Below are 24166 nucleotides of genomic sequence, written 5' to 3'. Positions count from 1 at the left end.
TATGAATAACAACTTCTTTTTATTCGTGAGTGCGACGTTTCGATACAGATTCTTGTACCGTTGTCAAGCATAAATGTCATGGTAAATACCAGTCCTGCATCACAATACATTACAAGTTAGATACATTAAACCTGATGAATAATAAAAGTAACTTTCCAAGAACCAGACATGCAGATTCCCTTGTTTCTATTTTTTCATTGGCTATTAATAGAAGAATCTGTCTGACATTTTAAAACAAATGATGCAGTGGTGTGATTCACCTGTAAAAAGGGAGAGGATATCCGATTATGAAATTGAAGTATGGTATGAGGATATAAAATGCACTGCAACCAATTTATCAGGATATGCATATCACCCTAGTCCTGCTGGAATACTGCAAAATGTGGCATTAATCCACTCACTCGCTCACCTTAGTTGGCTTTAACATCATTCATTGTGTGCTGACTGCCTACTTGCCATATATATCTGCACAAGAAACCCCACTGTGGAAATGTAGGTGACATGCTTTGAAACACCTTGAATTTGGCTGTATGACTTCAATCCCATTTTACCCACTCATCTCCTCTTCTGCTGTCCTCATGATAAAAGGAACTCACTGACATGATGAAAACTGTGTTATCTACCAGAAAAGGGCAGTTATTTCATTGTATTTCTGCAGACAAAAACCTACATTCTTATGGTTAAGAAAGAGAGAAGATCAATGAGGAAATGTGAGCTTTGATGTATATATTGCAAAAATTCATAATGAACTCATAACAAAGATTGTAAATGAAAAATATGCAAATAGATGATTCTCTACAAATGTCAGTTCAATTATATAATTCATGTGTAGGGAATGACTAGCTAAATATAATTCATTAGAACTCCCTTTCTCCCTATTTCTTTCCGTAACTTTCTTTCGTTTTATACAACATCAAAGACTATAGAAGAAATTACTACTTGCTCAGAATAGAGAAGTTTCTGTAATGATTATATTACAGTTATTGCAAACTCTATATTTAATCAAAACAAGGCATGTAAGAGTAATATTCTTCATCAAAGCCAATTTTTACCCTCTTTGATCCTGTTTGTTTCTAATGTGCTGACCCTGTAATTTCAAAATAATGTAATCAACTTATGTATAAGAATAGTTAAACATAGACTTATCAGATTAAATTTACATGGCTAAGTAAGGGGTCAAAACGGTAGATCAGTGATATATTAATAAACATATCTCAGCGAAGGCTTGGTTGAAGACTGATCTTCAGCAACCCTTGCTTAGCAACAGAGAGAAGAGAAACATGATCCGATCACTGAATTGGTTGGTAGGTGTCATAAATATCCCAATTGTGAAGATTGATGCTATGGTCAATCACAGGATATTCAGGTACAGAATTAAGCTGGAATAGTGCTGATTGCAACATTAAACAACAACGCAACATGAGAACTTTACAAACGATCCAGTATCCTTATTCACAAAGTGATTATGTTGCCATTAGAGTTGTGACGATACAGGTTTATTGCGATACGATACGTATCACGATACTTGTGTTGCGATACGACACAATATGTATCATGATACACTGTCTGTTTGGAAATAAAGGGAATTGGTTCATACATTTGATAACCTGATATGATTTTTACATTTCAGTGACTCTGGAATCTGTAAACCTTGAATAAAGAATCATCAACAAAGCTTCAGAATCAAGTTTTAATGAACAAATGTAAATAAATGTATGATACAGTCTTGCCTTCACTTGCTTACATCAACATGATCAAAGCATAAAGATGATGAGCAACACATCAGAGAATCACACATCTTTCTGTTACAAATTTGAAATTACAATCAACTTGAAACATTCAAATAAGTGAACATGGTGAACAGCAACCTGAACTGTAAACTGAACACTCTCCTGAGTCCTGAGTATTTCTAATTTTATTGAAACTTGTACGTGAGGAACAAGTTCTATAAACAAAACTGAGTAGGTGTCGGTAGGGGTGATAATGCAATATTAATGTTGCTGACTGAGCCTGACATCCTTGTTTTAGTTAATATCTGATATTGGCACAATAAAGATTTTTAAGAACAACAGAAAAAGTTAAAACAATATTATAAACAAACAGCATCAGTTAAGACTAGTATCATGTAGTATGCAGTCACAGTACATGTACATGGAATGCTCCAATATTTAAAGCGTAAATGACAAAATGAATTTAAAAGATTAAAGTGAACACTGACAGGTTATCATACTGTCTTCAAATGTTTGTAAGTAGTCTAGTGTGTATGAGTAGTATGAGTCTATTGAACAGTAATACCTCTGTGATCACAGTCAGTGTGAGGTACTAATGAGGAAGTGTGAAGTAACAGATCAGCACAACACTATAAAGTTCTGAACATTTGAACAACTTTTAAATTAAAACCTTTTAACATTAACAGCAATGCAGATCAGTGTTCACACTGCAGTGTAGATGAATATGACAGTACATCACTGATTCATTAATTTCAGAATATTTAAAAGGTACTTTTGATTTTGAATAGAAATTCAGAAGTACCTTTTAAGATTCTTCTTAAGGAAAATCATCCTGTCAACATGTTTCCAACTCAGGTTGGCCCTTTGTGCAGTGACAATATCACCAGCAGTTGAAAATACCCTCTAGGAAGGGACAGAGGTTGCAGGGATACAGAGCAAGGACTTCCAAAATTGTGACAACATTCGGTAGACCTGCTGGTGACATTTCCACCACACCAAAGGATTTAAATCCACATTCAGAGGAATCTCTTTCCTGTATTTATCAATTTCCTCCTGTGCACAAACCAATGAGGATTTGCTGGCCCCCTCAGTGCCTCCATCCCCTGGACCGGGTTCCACCTTAACAACATACACAACACCAAACAGAGCCGAGAGAGAGGTTGAAGCACTGGACTTTACAGCACTATCATCTGGCTCTTTCTTTATGACACACGACAGCAGCAGTAGTATCAAGTTCAGGTGTATCCATCTCGATCCCAGCAATTGCCGGTGGTACTGGTAGATCAGGGACGGCAGTATCATCCTTGGGCTTCACATCAACCAGTTCCTGAAAATATACAGATTACAAAAACTGATAATTCAAGAAGTCAACCAAAAAAAATGAATAAAGGTTGAATTTCTAACAATTGAATTCAGGTTAGAACCTTTTAAACTGAACATTTGAAATTACATTTTATAAAATTTAGAATTGAAAAGCGAGATTAACAATTTAACATATTCTTTTAAACAAGTCTATATTTGAGATTTACTTTGCGAAATAGTATGTGCACATACCAGGTGACGTCTGTCACAATATTCTGCAACACATGTAGCCAGTTCAGCAAACACTGTTGCTTTCTGGTCTTCTTTCAAGAATGGAAGAACCTAGGATCCATCGCAGAAGACTGATGAAGGACCTGCTGCACTTCTGATTTGGTGTATCGCTTGTTTAAATCTACCTCAATTGCAAGCTTTACATCTCTGACAAGAGGAGAATCGTCATCCTTGGGGGTCATCTGGGTTTTGAAGAGATACAGCATTGGAGCAACAATGGAAATTGTAGGCACTTTTTCATCACACAATACCTCTGTTTCTCTCTTCAGGGGTCCCAAAAGTTCAAGAAGTAGTTCCAAATATCTGACATCACTTTCAGTGAGTGTACTGATGTCACTCTCTTTCCTCTGGATATCTTTGGAAACTAATGTGGCATATATTGCTTGCTGAAGCTGGAGATAACTCAGTAGCATATTGAAAGTGCTGTTCCATCTGCTGGGCACATTAATTTTCAGCTTTATCTTTGGCAAATCAAGACGATCCTGGTGTTTTGACAGGAGGGCCAAAGCCACAGTGCTTCGATGGAAGAAACCAACAATTTCCCTCACTCTTGACAATAAAGTATTCACTTTCGGAACTTTCAAGCCACGTTGAGTGGCCAGGTTCAGCGTATGTGCAAAGCAGTAGATGTGTGGCCTTAATTCGGCAACTTCAGCAGTAACACCCATATTAGGGGGTTTTTGGGGTGCCTTTTCAAGTGTGTCGACATGTTTGTCGTGTTTCCTCGATAAGTGGCTTTCACATCACACAGCTACATGCCACTTGAGTTTTATCTCTCGATAGTAAAAAGTGCTTCCACACCTTGCTTTTATATCCTGCACCAGGCTTCAAAAACACAGCATCGCCAGCGGCCATTTTCCCTGTGCGCATGCGAGAAGTGCCGAAATCTCGCAAGATTCAACATCGCCTAGCAACCTGAAACATGGCGCTCCCCTGTTGTTTTCATCAGTCGCGAAATTCGCGATGATGTACGAATAAAACCAATTCAAATGTAGGTGACCTTTTAGCAAGTATATATCGTCGGTGAATCGATACACGTGGATCATATCGATATATTGTATCATCTGATTTTAATATCACGATTATTCAAGTATCAATATATCGTCACAACACTAGTTGCCATATAGATGTAAGACTGCTGATGCAACATATAACTTCCATCATTTACTTGAAGTGAGTTATACCTCTGATTCCTTCCATTGGTTAACTGCAGTTATCGTCCTTTGATTATTTTGTCACTTGATGATAGATTTCAACATTAACATACTATATGTCAGCATGAGCATTATAAAAATATTCAGTAACCTTGTTAGTCACTTTGATGATTAAACTGCTGAAGCTAGAGGTCTTTACAAAGTATTACTATATATGACCGTAGATAAGCCGAACTTTGACGACAAAAAAAGGCAGTCTGTAGAGGGGGTCGGCTTATCTACAAGTTACACTTTCGTTTAATTGTATCTGAAACTATTACTTTACCAAGAGAAATATATTATGGCATTGTCAGTTTAATTGCAGGTTTTGTCTATAAATGTAAAATAATTACAATCATAACTAAGGCTATGCAACAACACTTTGGTGTATTGAGGGATAGTTTTAATGCATGGAACAATTTGACCTGTCACCGATGTGGTTTTGCTCACTCTTGCTATTTCCACCGCGAAAACAGTTTGTTAACATGTAATAATTCAGGTACAACAAATATGACTTTTGGAGAAACAAAATAAATCTATGTATCCATTTTCTGTCAAATACACTTCATTTTGAAGCTTGTGTAGATGCAATGTGAACGTGATTGCCGTGAATAGTGCAGGCCAAAGTTATAAGTATCAGGCCAAAGTTATAAGTATCGGAGGGACACAGTTAATATAAAGATTCTTGAAGGACATTTGAGTAAAATTGGTAAATTAGATTGCAAACGTAAGTCCAGATTTGCAAAGAACATGTTTTATTACAAGACCAGAGATGCCAACCCTAATTTAGCCCAGTTAGTATTTTGGCCCAAAACTGATGCAAAAATTAGTATCTTTTGGCCAAAATTAGTATGAACTTTTCCAAAGAATTTTCATATTAAATAAAATATGTAAACATATTGTCTAAGACCTTGTTATTAACACTGTACTCACCTACATCAGTAGTAAGTATCCATTTATAGCTTGATACTGAATGAAATGTGGTTGAAATTTATTGTGTATGGTACGTATGCTATTTGACAATTTAATTTAATGTATTTTTAAATTAATATATGTTACAGCTATCATAATCGTGTATTTTGTGTTGTTTTTTTTGTAACAAATACGATAAAATTGTATGGGTTGGCATCTCTGCAAGACTGTAACAACAGGATTAACTTGTGTAATTTAATATGGATTTGTTGACATTAGATCACAACGAGCAGATGAAAGAAGGCTGGCAGTACAGCTTGTGTAAGGAACATACCATTCTGATGCTGATTTTAAGGGTCAAGTTAGGACCTCGACTTATCTATAAGATTGGCTTATCTTTGGTCATATATGGTAACCAGTATGGCTACAATGAATCCACTACGAGATACATATCACAAATACTCAGTAGCGAATACACACTCTTGTTTGTTTTTTAAAATGATGAATATTCAATTTTAGTGATAGCGAAAAGCAAATTGAATTCATGAAAGGATATGATTTGATTCACTGAATACGCAAGTAAATCATAACAGCCCTAGTAAGTGATGTAAAAGAGGGGTATTTTCAAGGTCCAGTTCAAAATACATAGGATCTTGATTGCTTTGTTTTATATAAGTATAGGCATGAAGTATCTTGGTCATGTCCAGCATCCACCTCATCCTTTCCCACCGAAATGTTAGAAGAAATATCAAACAAACAAACCATACAATTACAGTCTGTAATCCATGTGAATTTCCAACCCAAAATAACCATTCTAATTTGCAAATCAATGCCATGCGTCTCTTTTCAATTCCACAGAATAGCCCATTGAACAGAGTGAACAGAATGGTTATATGTGTTAGTGCAGTGATCAATTTGTTTGCTCGAACCACCTCATACCAAGCTTTATACTGTTCCCATGACCCAAAGCATCGAGTCCATGCCAATGGTATGCCTGAGGCAATATTGAACAAAACTTGTTTCAAATCTGACCAATATTGTTTCACAACCATCAATCAAAGATCAACATTTTATCTGATGCTGTGACATTTCCCCTCAAAAAAAGATACTCAGGAAACAGTATTGAACACTAATCACTCACTCGTTTGATCGGTACAAGTTTACCAACCATCAATCAAAAATAAAAATTTCTTGTCCAAAATAAATTTCATGATTCATTAAATCAATGAAAATTCCTTGACATGACGGAATTCAATGGCCTCTCCATTTGAGGACTTTTTCTGCACCAAAATGTTATTTTCAGAAAGATTCGGCACTATGTCCACAATGACAATACCGTTCTTGCCCATATTCCACCAATGACATTAGATCTACTCTTCAAGGACCTAGACTAAAAGCCCAATGCCTATTGACCCTTTATCACTACAGTGCCTAACCTAATCCAACATTCCATTAACTCCAGATACAATGTAAATGCATTACCCTATGAACTAGCCACATACAGCAGATCCTCCATCCATGTGCTCTTTGTCACAGCTTGTAAGACTTCTAAATGGTCTGCTTTTCACAAGATGAATAATTGGGTCGGACAAGAACACTTAGCGTCTGCTTACCGATTAAACATGCATTTGCTTCTTCAGACACCATACCGCAAGCATCAAGATAGTACTTCTGGTTCAGAGGCCACACATACAAACTTTCTACAACTACTGACATTCCTAACTGAAGTCATGGCCAGCAAAGCTTTACCTCTCCAGGCTATAAGTGTCAGCAAAGCATAACGTCTTGGTATAAAGGCCTGGGGGATTAAATGATGTTAATTACCAGTTTGGTGAAAGTGAGTGAGTGAGTGAGTTTAGTTTTATGCCGCCTTTAGCAATATTCCAACAATATCATGCATGGTGGGGACACCAGAAATTGGTTTCAATCATTGTACCCATGTGGGGAATCGAACCCGGGTTCTCGGCATGACGAGGAAACGCTTAACCACTAGCCTACCTCACTGTCCCATATGGTGAAAGCAATCAATATTCAAAAAAACAGTACTTTGATTCTTAAAAGGGTCCATATATCAAAATACAACTTTTTAATACTGATTGATAGATTAATTAACAAAGTCAGCATTGCCTTTGTCCTCAATTCAGCAGTAACAATTACAAAGGTTGTCTTTTACTTGATTGCACGCAATTACTAATACACTGTGGATGAAGTGCCTCCATCTATCTGAAAACAGTTTCAAGCCATTGCCCCAGTCATGCATTTATATCTAACGATTGTCTTCAAGCTTTACAGTCTGGTATTTAAATAACATGTTCATCATTGCCGAATCCTCTAACTTTAGATATTCCATTCCAGGAATTGGATCTTAGCAAATTCAAAGTTACCTACCCATCCGTGAATTCAAATTTAGTCCTTCTACTTTTAGACACAGAGTAGCAGCTTCTGAACAAGGATGTTCTATATCGGCAATCCAGTCTGTCCAATTTACCACTATTTTAGCTTGAATACGCTTATCCTATCACCGCCGGCTAGTCCCTGTATGTTTATGCACATATTTAACATCCCGTGACAATAGCCACAACTAGGGAAGACGACTGCATAGCTTCGTGGATGTGAGCCTGATCAGTGAATGGGATTTAATCAGTTTTACACTGCTATATCACAGAAGCTTGTAAATTGCACACATTTAAAAAGGTTTTACAAAGCCAGTATGACAGACAGAAAAGACTGACAGATTTAGGTGGTGACTACTGCAGGAATTGGAACTACTGCAAAAGTTTTGTAATCATAGTAATAGAACGGTGTGAATTTGGTGGAATACAACTTGAAACTGCATTTCAGTTGTACCAAGTCGTGTTTGTCTTATGTGCCAAGAAGCCCCAAATTCCCACAGGCTGCAGATTTCACCATTTTGTGAAAACCAACTTGCACAGATGTTATCATCCTCATGAATAACAATAGCAAGAAATCTGGGATTTGAACAAACTACCAGCAGATCCTGGCACAGCCAAAAGAAACAAATCTGCACAACTTTCACCACAGCCACCCATGTCTTCATACCATAGTTGGAAACAACACATTCTGATCTTACAAGTACAGCTTACTGTCACTTGTTTGAAACCCAAGTCTAGTAATATCAGTCCCTACGTGAAGACTTTGATATGGACAACAAACACTTGAATGACACTAAATTGTGTCAGCACAGATTAGTAAGTAACACATTCATAACATGCATTCCAGGACTGGTCTGAGACAGGAGTGCCAGTATCAAAATGACCTTTTCATATTCACAAAGCAGAGTGGGTTATATAATTCTAACTTTATCATGAGCATGTGTTTATTAATCAGTATCAAACAATGATTATACCAGGTGTTTGCAAATTGGTAAGTGTATTCTGACCCTCAGTGGCATATATCACAAACACATGCAAGGCAAGTCAATTGATCACCTGAACAAAACAAAAAACACACTGGAACATTGGTATAAGTCAAAATAGGGAATTGCATCTTTGTCATTTTTGTCACTGGAAAGATGTGGAAATGCCATAAACATACCATTAAACATCTTAATAACCTTCGGAGGCCTTGAATGTTGTACTTAACCATACACCTATTGAAGCGGAGTTCTATGATGATATGATCAATATAACATCAACACCTGAGAATAACCCATCTCATTTATCACCATTATATAAGTGGCTCCCTAAAAATCAGTGGATGACACCAGGCTTTCAACCCAATTGCACACATCAATAACAAAATGGTATCAATAATGCTTTTGTCCTCAACACAAATGCTTTGAGTCAGATTATTTTAAAAAAACCTTCACACCCTTCTCTTATGTACAGTATGGTACACATTAGGGTAAACTTTGATGCATGAAACTTCACTCATGCAACAAACTATATCTTTTGAGATAGAACACCTTTTTGACTGGCAGGCTGCCTGAACACACACACACTAATCAAGTGTTCTGTGAATAAAGGTCCTGTGGGACACAAAGTAGGAGCAGGTTAGGCCACGTACCATCAGTAATAGTTTATTACTTAATGAATAGTTTTACCAAGGGACTCTCAAGTCCATGTTAACTGCAACTCTATCCCCTGATGGTACATTTCTTCTGCACTGGATAAGTCCCTGTCCCTTGAGCTGGGATCAGCTTTATTTGTTATCTCCAGCGACTTGGAGTCTTTTTTAGCATTTGTACAATGGGGAAAGGAAATACTGTTACAATGAACAATATGTATTCCAGTGAGATATAGTATTCCTGGAGATGTTATTACCCTGTCTATTCCCCTCTTGACACATAAGTGATGAACAAAAGGAATAGATCATTGTGAAGATATAGAAGATGTAGCTTTTCTTAAGCTTAGTGAGCAAGTGTTTTAAATATGGATGTCTGTTTGATATGGGAGAGAAACCTGAAGTGGTGCAGGTCATCAGATGTTTACTATTGTGGTGATATCCGCGGTTTGCTTGTTTCTTTGTTGTTTACATTCAGGTACATTACACCTGGTCTGCAAATCAAGTCTGGTTCAGAGAACACAGCAATGTCTGCTCTGGCTTACAGTTTCGAGGGGTCACTTGGACCCTTTCATTTATAAAGTAGGGTCTTTGACAAGGATAACAATGGGTATGAGTGGAAAAAGAGGAAAACGAGCGAGGGTGTCTTGAGGGCCACAGGTCCAGATCCAAGGTGGATGATTCACAAGAATTACCCTAGCGCAATCTAATCAGCAGAATTCCGCAGATCCTAGGAAAATTCTTATCCCTGCTCTGAGTGGCATTTAGAAGTGATATACAAAAGTTGTCACTCTTTAAAAAACTAGGGGACCACCAATAAAATCAAGGGGTTCAGTTTGTAGCATTACAATACAATAGCACAATACTTTAATCAAGACTAAGATATTCTTCAGATACCATATTATCTTGAATATAGTGTGTATCCATGTATAATGTGGAACCCCCTCCAGGTGATTCAGTATTCAGTATTCATGGGGTACAGCTACAGTTAGCATGGACATGAGAGGCGAAAAATGCTTCAGGTACAATTTGCAGGCAAAACACTACATCATATCCCTTCTGCAATTTCAGGTATCAACAAGCACATATCAACAAACATGGTCTATACAAATTTGATGCAAAACATCAAAGGACACAATGATTTACCACATAAATTATATCTCCTGTTCTTTGCATTGCCTTATATGCAGTGACTCTTAAACTAAGCTGGAAATAGAAATCAGTTGTGCACATTTCCTCCGTTCCAACAGTGGTTCAGTTAAAAATTACCCAATAAAACAACTTCAAACAAATTTGATGCAATCATCGTAAAATATTTAACATAAACCAATGGTATATTTATTCAAATATAATATATTCCAGCTTTGCTACATTATGTTAATTCAATAAAGAAATTTGCAGAGTATTTTGAAACAGCTGTGACATTGTGAGCCATGGTCAGATATTTTTGTACCAATGAAACTTTGAGACAAGTCATCAAGGCTCCTGTGCCATCACGAAACCTTTCTTGACTTATTACAGTCAAACTGCTACACAGTATCTTGTGATGAGTCAAAGTATGGCATTGATGATCACTGCGTCCATTTTCTGTCAACTAAAGTTCGTTTCATGGTGTCAATTAACAATAGTGGCAATCTGACAGTGGTCGCCATAAATAATGGTGAGTTGGTGGCACATTGCTGACAAATAAACATGTTGTTCACTGAATTTAATGTAAACAATATTGAATGAAATTTTGAATAAAATAAACAAGATTAAAATCATTAGTCCAGGTATACCATGAACACTTTTAAGAACAGACAATGACATTACACAATTACATTTTGTATATATTTTGGGATTGTTGATATGGTGTTTCTGGAGTTACATGCCCATGGTAATGACTGTGCATTGCCACTGGGATAAAAACACCAAAATTCATTATGACGTGTATAATGAGTAGTCCATTCAAAAAATATGCATACTATACTTACAGTGTCAGTTCAATATGAATTTAATACTGATTAAGGCACTGCGTCCATGAGCTTTCAAACTCATATTTGTTAAAAACACAATAAATATATTCTAAAGGCAACATTGATTCCAGTGATTGACATCATGAGCATCGATATGCCCAAAAGCAATACAATGACATACATCATTGCAGTCAATGCCTCTGATTCCTTTGTTGCCTCTTAAGATAATCATGGGTTGCTGAAGACCAATTCTGACCCTGATCTTCATGGGTCCATAGGCATAGGAATAACATTGACAAACCTAGAAACATTACACGTATATGGGCAAACAAGATTCAACCCTCAATCGACCCATTAGAATTGATCTTCAGGAACCCATGCTTGTCGTAAGAGGCGACTAACGGGATCGGGTGATCATGCTTGCTGACTGGGTTGATACATGTTATAGCATCCCAAATGTGTAGATCAATGTTCATGCTGTTGATTACTGGATTGTCTGGTCCAGACCTGATTATTTTACAGACCACTGCCATATACAATGTACCTGGAATATTGCTGAGTGCGGCGTAAAACTAAACTCACTCAAACCATCAATCATATGTTTCTGTCACAGCTGGGGAACGTAACTGTACAAAACAAACTACAGCATCTCAGAAGACTGGGTGACCTGTTACGCTCCTCTTCACTTTAAGCATGATATGCATGCATCCTAGTGTAAAGATAAAGTGGTTTTCCTATCTTATCACTGAAAATGCGGATTTTCATTAAACAGATCTGAACAAATTGAGTTCTACTGTACGAAATAGGAACCACACATGTCAAAATCTTTAGAGGAATTACAATAAAGGGTTCCATAAACAAGTTTCAACTTGAGACAGAAAGAGAACAACATTCTCTTCAGGAAATTCTTCACAATTCCACTTACGTACTTCAGCATCTGAATGCAGATAATATTTCACACATGGCTTTCTCAACACACTAACACCCACAGCAATACGTTCAGTTATTTTCCCCCCCCTTGAGTAAGAGCTTCATGACCTGCTTCAGAGAAAATTTCCTCAGGCCCTGCCTCTGAAAAGCCAGAACACTAATGAACAATAACTGAAAAGCAAGTCAGAAACTTTGATTAGAGTGATGCCACTGATACAGCACCATTTATCTACAAAAGTTTGGCCAATACAAAGTGAACAAAAACTGGAATTCAGATGTCGAATATGCTTTCTTGACACAGGAAGTGCTTATGCTAATATGGTTTATATCATTCATAAAGAACAAAGGCAACCTTTGTGTATCAGAATATATGCATAAGTAGTTAGTAGGGCTGTTACAATTCACATCTGTATTCGGTGAATCAAACCCTATCCATTCATGAATTCAATTTGTTTGTTTTTTCGCAATCACTGGAATCGAATATTCATGAATTTTATAAAAAGGAGTGCTTTCACTTGAATTTTGGAGTTATTTATCTAAACCAGATACACAAATTGGAATATTTCCAAGCCAGAGAGGATAATAGTCAATATTCTTTTATTTTTTACTGAAATGTGATCACTGGTTATTGTCGTGATACATAAACACTGTCAACATGGTCAAAACATAAATAATAGTTTATTATGTTATTGTTTCACTGAATACATTGACAAATACGCCAGCTGTTGATGTGTTATTGTATTTGTCATGCAATATTTGTATCCATTACCTAATATTTGTGAAATGTTTCATATTCAACTCAGTGGATTCGTTACAGTCGTTGTAGTTAGTGTGCTTTGTGGAGAGAATACTAGCCTGTCTCACAGTCATTGAACCACATTATTTTCCTACTGCCCTACCCTCCCTGAAATGCTAAAGTTCTAAATGAGGCAAGTCTAGATTCTCTCAGGTTCAGGAATTTACCATCTGACTAGGGCTCCTTTTAAATTTAAATGGGCATATTTGTTACTATCCAAATTATATATATTCAGAGACTAAGCATTAGTCTAAGAGAATACTTGTATGCCCTTCCTTGAGTGAACTGAATACCCTCTCTGCTCCAGTAGTATGGGTGTACAGTCGTATTTCACCCGATGGTTCAATGCAGTTACAATAATTGGACCTTACTTCTAATATTGTTAAAGATCACCTTGAAAGTACATTCAGTACTTTGCAAATTACATTCTGGTGGACTTTGAGAGACAATGCCAAGACTCTTTAATTCATGTTTCACAAAGTTGTTCACTTTCATTTCATTTCAATGTGTGTGACAGACCCTATGTCTTGACTTTGAAGTAGTTCTCTAATAATGTTACTGCAACAGGTAATATATATCTCCATCAAACATTACTTAAAGGTCATCATCTCAATCTACCAGACAGCTACCAGAATAAAAGCTTTATGTGTTCTTAAATACGTCCAAATATTACTCTTTGCACTGCCTCATGAAGATCAGGTTAAGAATTTGTCTTCAGCAACCTATGCTTGTTGACAGAGGCAGTCAGGCTCACTGACTGGGTTCAGACATGTCAATGTATCCCAATTGCGTAGATTGATGCTCATGCTGTTCATCACTGGGTTGTCTGGTCCAAACTCAATTACAGACTGCCACCATATAACTGGAATATTGCCGAGTGCAGCGTTAAACAACAAACGAACAAAACTCTTTGCACAAGAAAAGTATAGATCATAAATACAAACACTAAAACTGTCATAGGACAGCAAGATATTACTAGTTTACCAGTTTACTGCAATACATGGTTCAAATGATACCTATTGCAATAAAGCTTCTGCGTGACAGTATATTTCGTAAAGAAAATATAACAACTTTTGTATTACCTGCACTGTTTAACCTGAAATCTGAAACCTTTATCACAGCACTGCACTTATTGGGGTAAGTTACTTTGGATGTCTTTGTATGTATATTATCATAAGGAGGTTAGGATATGATGTTTTAGTCTAGTTAATTTATCATTTTAATAATATGTCTGAAATATATTATGTGCTGTAATATCATCTACATGATGATATGATGTAAATATTCTATATGCTTAATATCATGACACACTGTTATGTATTATAATTAATGTAGACTATAGTGTACACATTGTAGATTAGGTACATATTATGGATGACATGAGACAGAGTGTGCGTGTGCATGTGTGTGTGTGTGTGTGTGTAATATAGATTGTATTTAATTGTGTTATTTTATTATATTAGGTCTTTGAAGCACTCATTTGCCACCCGGTTGTTTACCGGTAGACTGTGGATTACCTGCGTCCCTCAGACGAGGTTAGTATTTGTGTGTCAAGGAAATGCATGGGTTATGTTCTAAATGTTATGTTACATATCAGATTTTCATCTGTATGTCTGTAATTTGTAAGATAAGCTTATATTTATACTTAAATTGAGTAACCCTTGTGGTGTGCACAAATATTAAATGTAATTATATGTTGAATAAGTACTTGTTGCTGTATACCAGTAATTTGAGATGTTTATGTTTTATTTCAAGGGTTTTATCACCTGATCCAAGACAATAAATCCCTGAACCCTCACAAGTATTCGTCTGTTCTCAAATCATGACGTGATACCGCTGTTACATACAGAGAACTTCATTCACTAATGATATTTCCCTTTGAACCGATTGCTAAAACAGCAGAAGTATCCACATATCCATGACTTTAGTATCAGTACGCATGAACAATCATTGTCAATCGCAGCCAGACACTTTAGCTGTCAATATATCGCAATACAAGTACCTTTATCACAATATACTACAATGCATTTTTTTCAATAATCTGCCATGTTTAGTGATGATAGACTGTGATCAATAACCATTTAGCTATCCATAAAACCAATGTTATGACATGTTAAAATGTATATTGTGTATTATCATTATTACATAAAGTCTATATACCAGTCAATCATGACAGACACATTTCTCAAGCACCTGTATCAAAGAGAATGACGGCAACTGCATAGAGGTAGACCAAAGGTTTGATCTTCAAGTGCAGAGTGAGAACACAGAGTGAGCACACTAATAGTTCAAATGTCTGATCAAATCTGGAATACTGCAACAATCAGTCTCATTAGGCCTGACTTAATTTGATAGACAAGTTTGAATGGGCAATTTGTAGCTTTCAGGAACAATTTCATTACCAGTGCACTCAATTATTGTCATTTGCCATATCCATCTTCCACTTTTGTACCCCGTAGGTTAAGTCATCTGGGAAGTCATCAAAAGAACTTACTAACACATGCATATATGTAAAACTGACATGTTCAATACTAGGGGAGAATATGCATCTGTTTCACTAACATTAGACACACACAAAAATTAACACTGGAAACGTGATAAATAACTTCTTTAGTTGTTCGATATTATGACAAGTTTTTTTAACCAGCCCCAGCAAAATGTATCATATTATTTGACAATTTCATCTGCAATAGAAAAATCCATATAAAAACATGCATTCAGGACGACTTATACAACTTTATGTTAAAAAATGTCATAAACTATAGCCAAACTTCTCACTAGTTACCAAAAAACACTTCCTGTTGACAATAAAATTGTGTTAACATTAACAATAATTGTGTGGAAGTGAAATTGTATAGTGCCTCTTTTGTCCTCAGCATTTTATAAAAAGCACTGTCACCCTGTCAACTACTCTCAACCTGTAACCATTAAACAAGGTAATTTTAACTCCAGAATAAAAGGCAGCTTATTAGATAAAACAAGGTTAGTAAATTCCTTGTTTCAGTCATTACATCAAATAGAAGTTAGGGCCACCTGTGCAAACACAGTTGTCAAGAACATATTAGGCTGTCTATCACTCAACAGCGCAAATCAATTTATAGTTTTAAAATATATTTTCTTCTTCTAATTTTCTAAGGAATTTTCAGAATAAGAAACTGTTTGACAGATGTAATAAATAGCATGAGTAATTTCAAACAGTAAGAGACCTTATTAATACGGTATCACTGAAGTTTGCTTGTTGTGCTTATGCTAAACTGAGACAAATTACCCTCATTATCGTTCATACAACACAAACAAACCAATTTTGAAAACCAGGTGCAGCACTTTAATTTATAGAGTGGCAGTTCTTTTGAGGCTTCACTTAACACCCCTCTCTGCCTCATGATGGTGTTATGTGATACAGTGACTGTTTCTCAAACACAAACTAGTGTTCTTACCCTTGAATATAAAAGAAAAGACACTGAACAGACATTTTCGTCATCATCATCCTGACTTTACAAATAGCCTGCAGATAAACATGGAACTGGTAAAACTTCTAAACCAGAATAAAACCCAATCGTCTCATCTGAAAAAGATATATTTACTATACTCAAGAGATTACTTCTATCACTTCGCCCAAGCTCACATAAAAACACCCATTTCTAGTCAAGTGGATTCCAATTGAGAGAAAACGGGAAAAGAGTAAATCAGTATATACCATCTACAGCCTGTTTGTCATTTGATGCGCCATTACATCACTGCCATCCAACACTACCATCCAAACACAGGAATTTGACACACTTTCCAACCCATAGGGGACCGCAAGACAAGCATGGGCTGCTTTCTCAATAGGTAAACAGTTGTTGCAGTGCTGTGAAGAGGTGGGTTCAATTACGATCACAGGAGGTCATAAATTGTGAGACGGGGAAGCAAGCGATTGTTGGGAGGGGGTACTTTAATGAGCAATTATCTGCACTAATTTGAAACTGAAGCAACGTTAAAGTCAAAACACATCTCAGTCTTCCTCTTTCCAGAATAATCTTTTAATGCTCTCTACCTGTTGCTTAAACACTATACAGATGGAAAAGGATTCTGGCGCAATAGATACCACCGCGGAACATAAAAAGATGTTGAGAATCTTCAGTGTAAGTGCTATCCAAAGAAGGTTTCATACTCACTTTGTAAATTTAATATGCATTATCTAAAACTCGTTTGGGAATGAATATGAAGGAAAGAGAACAGAATGAAAAAAGATTTACAGTTGCATTATCAATCAGCAACTCAACAAGTCAGGTCCATTTTGGCAACAATTTACTTTGCTAATGGGTGCCACTTGTATGACAGGATACGTTAACATTTTCACCAACACGTGATTTTCACCTGTTTTTGAAACACATTCTGATATACAGGGTTGGAAATAACCCATTGCCCGACTTCAGAGTCCAGTGATTTTTTCTGTCGGGCAAGCAAATTTGTATATCACACTGTACCAGTGTCCAGTTGACTTTCCAATGTTAATTATGTTGTTTATTTTAAAAATTCAACAAGAAAACGGCTGGTATAGTGGAAAAATTATCAGGGCAAGTGATTTTACATGTGCCACTGTTCCGGAGTACACTAGCAATACAAAAATTATTTCCATCCCTGATATAGATATAGTCAGAGTCATTGTTGTCAAAATCTGCTTTTCGCAAAGATTTTGTATGAATACTATAAGGATTTTTTGCCTTGATTTAGATTACTTGTTTGAGTGGCATTTAGAAGTTGGTGTGATGAACAACCAGGAGAGTTCTATGGATATACAACTTCTTTAATATAATATGAGCCATATTATATTAAAGAAGTTGTATATCCATAGAACTCTCCTCCTTGTTGATGTAGATTCTTGGACATTATTTCATAAGTCCTGGGGACACTCAATCAGAAATCTTGGTGGTCTTGGACATCAAAAATGGGAGTTCAATTGTGACAATCACTGTACCCACAGTAAACACAAAACAAATCATATGTGACACCTTAACTTTCATGTTTCACCATTTCTTGAAATGCTTTCATAGCATACAAGGGGCAGTGGTGTAGCATTTATCCCAAGTCCCAGTCAAAAGCATCTGGTGTGCCAGGGCAAGTCATGTTTCCGGACATTGATAATTATATGATTATTATGTTGAAAAATGTCTCTAGGTTATTTAACAGTGCCCCTTAAGAACATGACTCACTTCCTGTTGCATGAACCAATGTAAAATGTTGGTGAAACTTTTCTCACATATGCCCAGCACATTGAGGAGTGCCCATCAGTGCCCATTGGTGATGTATGCATAAATTCTCCTTTTTCCTTGCTAGAAATTGTTTCAAGTACAGAACCACTCATACAAGGTCAAATAAAAACGGGCTGCCCACTATACAGAGATGTAACAGATATAAAGCTTTGTAGTTTCAATATAGGAAGAACTTGTGTGCCTAACGTTCAATTCTTTATTTACGAAATGATTTGTTCACAAGATGTAAAAAAAACTTAAATGCGCTGAAAAGGTCATGCAAAATAACGAATGTTCTTTTGATCTTTTAATCTCCTGAATACCTGTTTACTTCACTGGAACTGTCATGTGCCAGACAAGTGGCTCAAACAATGACGCTAGGTGTCTCCTTTCCGATATCATTAATTGTGCAAGGCATCCATTGATTCTATACCATTTCAATGGTTTTGTTGATCGACCCCATCACTATTGTGTAACCCTTACATTTCAGTGTTCACCGCGCATCGTACGAAATAATATCACAATTACCAATTATGTACAATTCAAGCTCAACTGCCAATTGTCCATTCAATGTCATTCACAATTACATCAAACATCCTCATCAAAACTCCATAGTACTGGCAAATAATCCATAGGACGGCAGTTGAATGTTTCTCCCTGAAGATAGTTAATTTGGGGCTAATTTGATTAATGGTTAATCGTTTAAGAGAATTCGCCGTGAGTAAAGTGACATCCTACGCTAAAGAGTGCATGCCTTGCGTTTCTTCAAAGATCTTCCGATTGTGGTCTCAGTAATAACATCGAACGCTACAGTGCCACAGTCAATGCTGAACGATTTTCTCAAGCCTCAAAGTCCCTTGTTCGCTGTAAATCCAGACCTCAAAGAAAGGAGAGAAGCAGTATACTTACGTTTGTAGCAATCTGGGAAATACTCCTGTGTTGCGTGTGGAAGTTTCCAAAGTGATGGCTCGTACACTGCGCCTGTTACACCCACGAGACAGCAGACGACAGTTCAGCAAAGGAAGGACTGCCGGGATGTTTCCCGCCAAGAGCTCGCACGTGCTGCCAATTACTCCAGGGTGATTGATGCTCCAAGTGTGGACTAGTGTTTGTTGCCTATTTCACCAGCACACGACCAAGATATGACAAGGATGAGCATAAACCTATGAATGTCGTATTCGCGAAAAGGCTTCAAGGAAATACCCACCCATGGCGAGCTGTCAGAACGTTTTGGCCCCCAATGTAAAATTTTGACACTTCTCCCTTGACCTGCCTTGCTGGGGCAGCTATTGCAGGATGAATCTTGTGTAACCTCCACGTATGGTAGCGACATTGGTGTTTGTAATAGCCTTTCCGCAACATTGATAATTATTTAACACACATCATAATTTGCCAGTGAAGGATAAATTACTGCCGAACTTTGGGTGCAGCGAGATATTTTGTGCATCTATTTACTTGACGAGTAAATGTCAGTATTGTTATATTATCCGTGGAGTTGGTGCTTGTCAAAACACCCAACACATTACGTGTGTATCAAAAAATGTCAGGACATGCTAATAATTTACACTGACAAAAATGACCCAGTTAAGCTGTTTATCGATTAAACATGATTGTTTATACTCCGAGGACGCCAGAACGTGGCTTTCTTAGGAAACACGTGCGTTCTCCGCTTGAAGATACAAACAAACCAATTATCGGTTTGTTTGGTTTATTTTTATGTTATGATTGCATTGCATTTTTTTTAAATCGATAGAGAACAGTTGCGTATTTTGATTTAATAATTTCAAGAGATTGTGTTGGAATTGAAGACGGCTTTTTTAAATCACATTGTCCATGACTATGGTGAAATTTAACTCAGCCAAGTCGTGATCAAACAGATTAGGTAAATGTGCTCCCCAACGCGATTGACATGTTCGCGTCTTCATTTCTTGAAATGTTTGAAAGTGAGAGACTTATGGGCACTTTCAAACTTCACTTACAAGTCGCCAACAGTTTTTTTTAGATATGTCTTTAATTGTGTAACGTAAGTTAAATTATTTTCAAAAATAACATTCTGACGCAGAATTCACTTTTTTAATCAGATTGAGTTCTTGGGTTAATTAAGAAACGCAACCAAGGCTAACTTCAAAATAGTCGACAAAAAACAACTGGAATTGAACCAAATGCGATTCTTGGAATGAAAAGCCTTGTTCAGTGGATAATGCAAATAAGCCAGTATCGGGGGATAGTCTCGCAATCAAAGTACTGCCGTGCAGGGGGAAACAATTAGCCCAACGCAATGAAGCGGAGTGATAACTTTATTGGGAAACGCATTAACCAATTTAAATACTCGACTTTAATTAACCAACATTTTTCTTCTTGTTTATGGTCTTTCAAACACGAATCAATATTGACAGAATAACCCTAATGTCTTTGGTGCAGCGGTTGACTGTTACTTTCATTCAAAGACTTTAGTACATAGTGTCAATTTTCCTGAACCTCTTTCAGGTTTAGGTTTTTAGCAGTGTCTATGACAATTTGAATTTTATGTGTGTTGTTTTACCCCAAACCTGGGTGAGTGTAGTCACATGTCTTTTACTTCTGAATTAAATTTAATATGTTAGTTTAGAATTCCATTGATTATGCATTATTGGTATTATAGATCAATACATTGAACCATCCTTAATTGATGACCGCACGCTAAATCACATAAATGTCATTTTTTTTGTCGGACACTGGTGAACGACCCGTTTTCCTCCTACTTCCAGCATTTAACACATGTGTGAAACTATCGTCTACTACTTTAGTGTGTGTGCGCGTGCGTGCGTGCGTGCGTGTGTGTTATTATGGCTTTATTTAAGAAATAACCTCAATACCATAATATGTAACTTGGTCGATGTATATCGCTTCAATATACCTTTATATTGTATAAATGTAAAATATTGCAGGGCTCCAGATAATTTTTCAACATCAGGAGTACATACTCCTTATTTTTGTAATATAGGAGTACTGGAAAACCTTAAGAGTACATTTCGAGTACTGAATGGAATTAATGCAGTATCAGTAATCTTGTGTTTCGTTTCATATATGCACCACAACATTGCTACTCTTGTGTAAATGGGGCAATAAACAATAAAATAATACTTTTTCAGATAAATACTTCTGTAAATGATTCTGAGACCGTACACCTTTGCTGTGATGCGTATCTGCTACGTTTTCTAAATTATTTCCTACCGTATCATGCATATTATTTAGCCGTACATACGTCGATACGGCCCTTATCTGTAGCCCTGATATTGTTTATGTACCTCTTATGCTGCAGTTTGCAGCCTGAGTGAATACAGTTCAGTTCAGTGTATTGTAAGTATTGAGGTTGAGGGATTTTCAGCATTCTCGTCTATCAAACGTCCCTTGGCATGCAATAACTAAGACAAAACACATCAGTGCTAAGTTCTCCATCAATAAATATTGATTAACTTTTAGCCGACAATTCATATACCCTAGTTATGAGTTTCGTGAGCTAATTTGAAATCGTATGAGAGTAATTTGAATATTGCTAGCTAAATTCAGCATAGACATATGAAAATGGGAGTAGGTTTCGATATCCGATACGTATGATTACTTTTTAGAAGACCCAGCTAACAGATTACTTTCAAGTTGAGTCCCATGTCTTATCAGCACACTTTTATTAAGTCTGGATATTTTAATTACGGCATCTGTTATTGGAGTCTAACTTAAAACAGACTCATTTACTTAAACTCACCAGACACTATTGACGTCGGTAATAATGACATTCAACCCTAAACTCTAAACAGTTCAGTTACATTTAAGAAATGGGAGAAGCTATTTCTATGAGATGGAACCGATTTCACCTGAACAAAATAGTTTCATATAACCTATATAATAAGGGAGAGAGAGACAGAGAGAGCCTCCGGGTAATCTCTTCACGCTGATTATTTTGATGCATCTCACATTGTTCGTTAGTTTGTTCATCACAAACTGCACCCTCCGTGTTAAATATCTCCATCAACACGCCTGCCGTGTTTACGATGAGGATGACTTTCTTTCCCAATCTAAAGTTAGCACCTCTGTCGCAAGCATAGTGAACACAAGAAACACGACCAGTTGCATAATAGAGTGTTATTCCAGTAGGCATCTACTTCAATATTGTTTGCGTTAATGGTGTGATGGGGAAAACTGATGTTAAGGACCGATGTGGACAGGTCTGCGTAGCCCAATAACACAGTGAGTGAGTGAGTTTAGTTTTACGCCGCATTGAGCAATATTCCATCTATATGGCGGCGGTTTGTAAATAATCGAGTCTGGACCAGACAATCCAGTGATCAACAGCGTGAGCATCGATCTACGTAATTGGGAACCGATGACATGTGTCAACCAAGTCAGCGAGCCTGACCACCCGATCCAATAACACAGTGAGTGAGTGAGTATGGTTTTACGCCGTTTTTAGCAATATTCCAAGAATATCACGGCGGGGGACACCACAAATGGGCTTCACATATTGTGCCCATGTGGGGAATCGAACCTGGGTATTCGGCGTGACGAGCGAACGCTTTAACTACTAGGCTACCCCACCGCCCCCCAATAACACAGAATCTGCACAACGGTTGTTATGTTTATATATCCATAAACGCAAGAACATATTTAAGTCATTTTTCATAAATAAATACGTCAACAATACTAACTTCACGCACTGATTATTTAATCATTAACACATATAAATGAGAAAACCACGTACCAAGTCCATTCGGTTATCAGCCAATAAGGAAACAATAGTCGGATAGTAGGCGCGATCTAATTTCTTTATGGAAACAAACGCTTGGTTAGCCATTGCTTGGTTAGCCATTGTTTGGTTAGCCAAAAAATGCAACGGAGTCGCATTTTGTATTCATAATGATTGAATGTGGTGTTCAGGAGTACAGTACCACAGAACAGTATGATTGTAAAGCTTTCATTTGTGCTGGAAGAACAATGCTATCTGACGTAAGACACTTGGTTTAATGACGTCATTGTTTAATTGACGTTATGAGGAGCGTTGCAGCAACCATAACGTTGTAAAGGGGCGGTGGAGTAGTCTAGTGGTTAAAGCGTTCGCTCGTCACGCCGAAGTCCCGGGTTCGATTCCCCACATGGGTACAATGTGTGAAACTCATTCTGGTGTCCCCCGCCGTGATATTGCTGGAAAAAAGCGGCGTAAAACCATACTCACTCACTCACTCACTCATAACGTTGTAAAACTGTTGTTTGTTTTGTTTGTTTTCATATTACACGACACGTAGAAACCAAATACTTCATACGATATACTTCACACATATACGCACACGCACACACACACTTGGATCCGCCAATGTTACATCTTACATATCGTCATATATTTCAATGACTACCAATGAAGGAGTATCTTTCAAGCATGCCTTTAAGTTCATAGGTAAAATATTTTCATTTATGGGCTTAAGAAGTTCTTAGGGCTACGAACGTTTCGAGAATAGCTAGCCTGGAGTTTGCCAACGTCTGTGGCATCAATGTGATTCCGAACGTCTGGTCCATGCTTGTGTTGATGGATGTACACGCACACTGCTGTGAAACACTTGGCACGTGTCACACTATGGCTTGCTCCAGGTCGCACAATTACTTCAGGTTGGTGGTAAAAGTTCCCGCCCTTTGCACTCAACCAATATCGATAAACTGTCGGTTGACCTGAGCATGACTCCCGTGTTCTAAACTGCACAATGCACTTGTCATTATTGGAGGCTAGCGGAGTTGCTGGAATAACAGCTGACATGTGGATCTTTCACGGTATTTA

General features: G+C 37.1%; 1 protein-coding gene across 1 annotated transcript in view; it reads right to left on the bottom strand.

Annotated features, from left to right (window-relative positions):
* LOC124284586 (zwei Ig domain protein zig-8-like) overlaps positions 1-19537 on the bottom strand; it is a 233665-nt gene extending 214128 nt beyond the window's left edge. The window contains exon 1 of the mRNA XM_046720687.1: positions 19276-19537. The gene's annotated coding sequence lies outside the window, so the exon portion shown is untranslated. The remainder of the gene's footprint in view (positions 1-19275) is intronic.
* Positions 19538-24166: the final 4629 nt, after the last annotated feature.

The sequence above is a fragment of the Haliotis rubra genome, unplaced genomic scaffold (genome assembly GCF_003918875.1).
Source record: "Haliotis rubra isolate DU_JTF1 unplaced genomic scaffold, ASM391887v1 Scf34, whole genome shotgun sequence".
In the NCBI taxonomy this organism is placed as follows: Eukaryota; Metazoa; Mollusca; class Gastropoda; order Lepetellida; family Haliotidae; genus Haliotis; species Haliotis rubra.
Note: the sequence above shows the minus strand (reverse complement) of the source record. Positions and strands in the feature narration are given on the sequence as shown.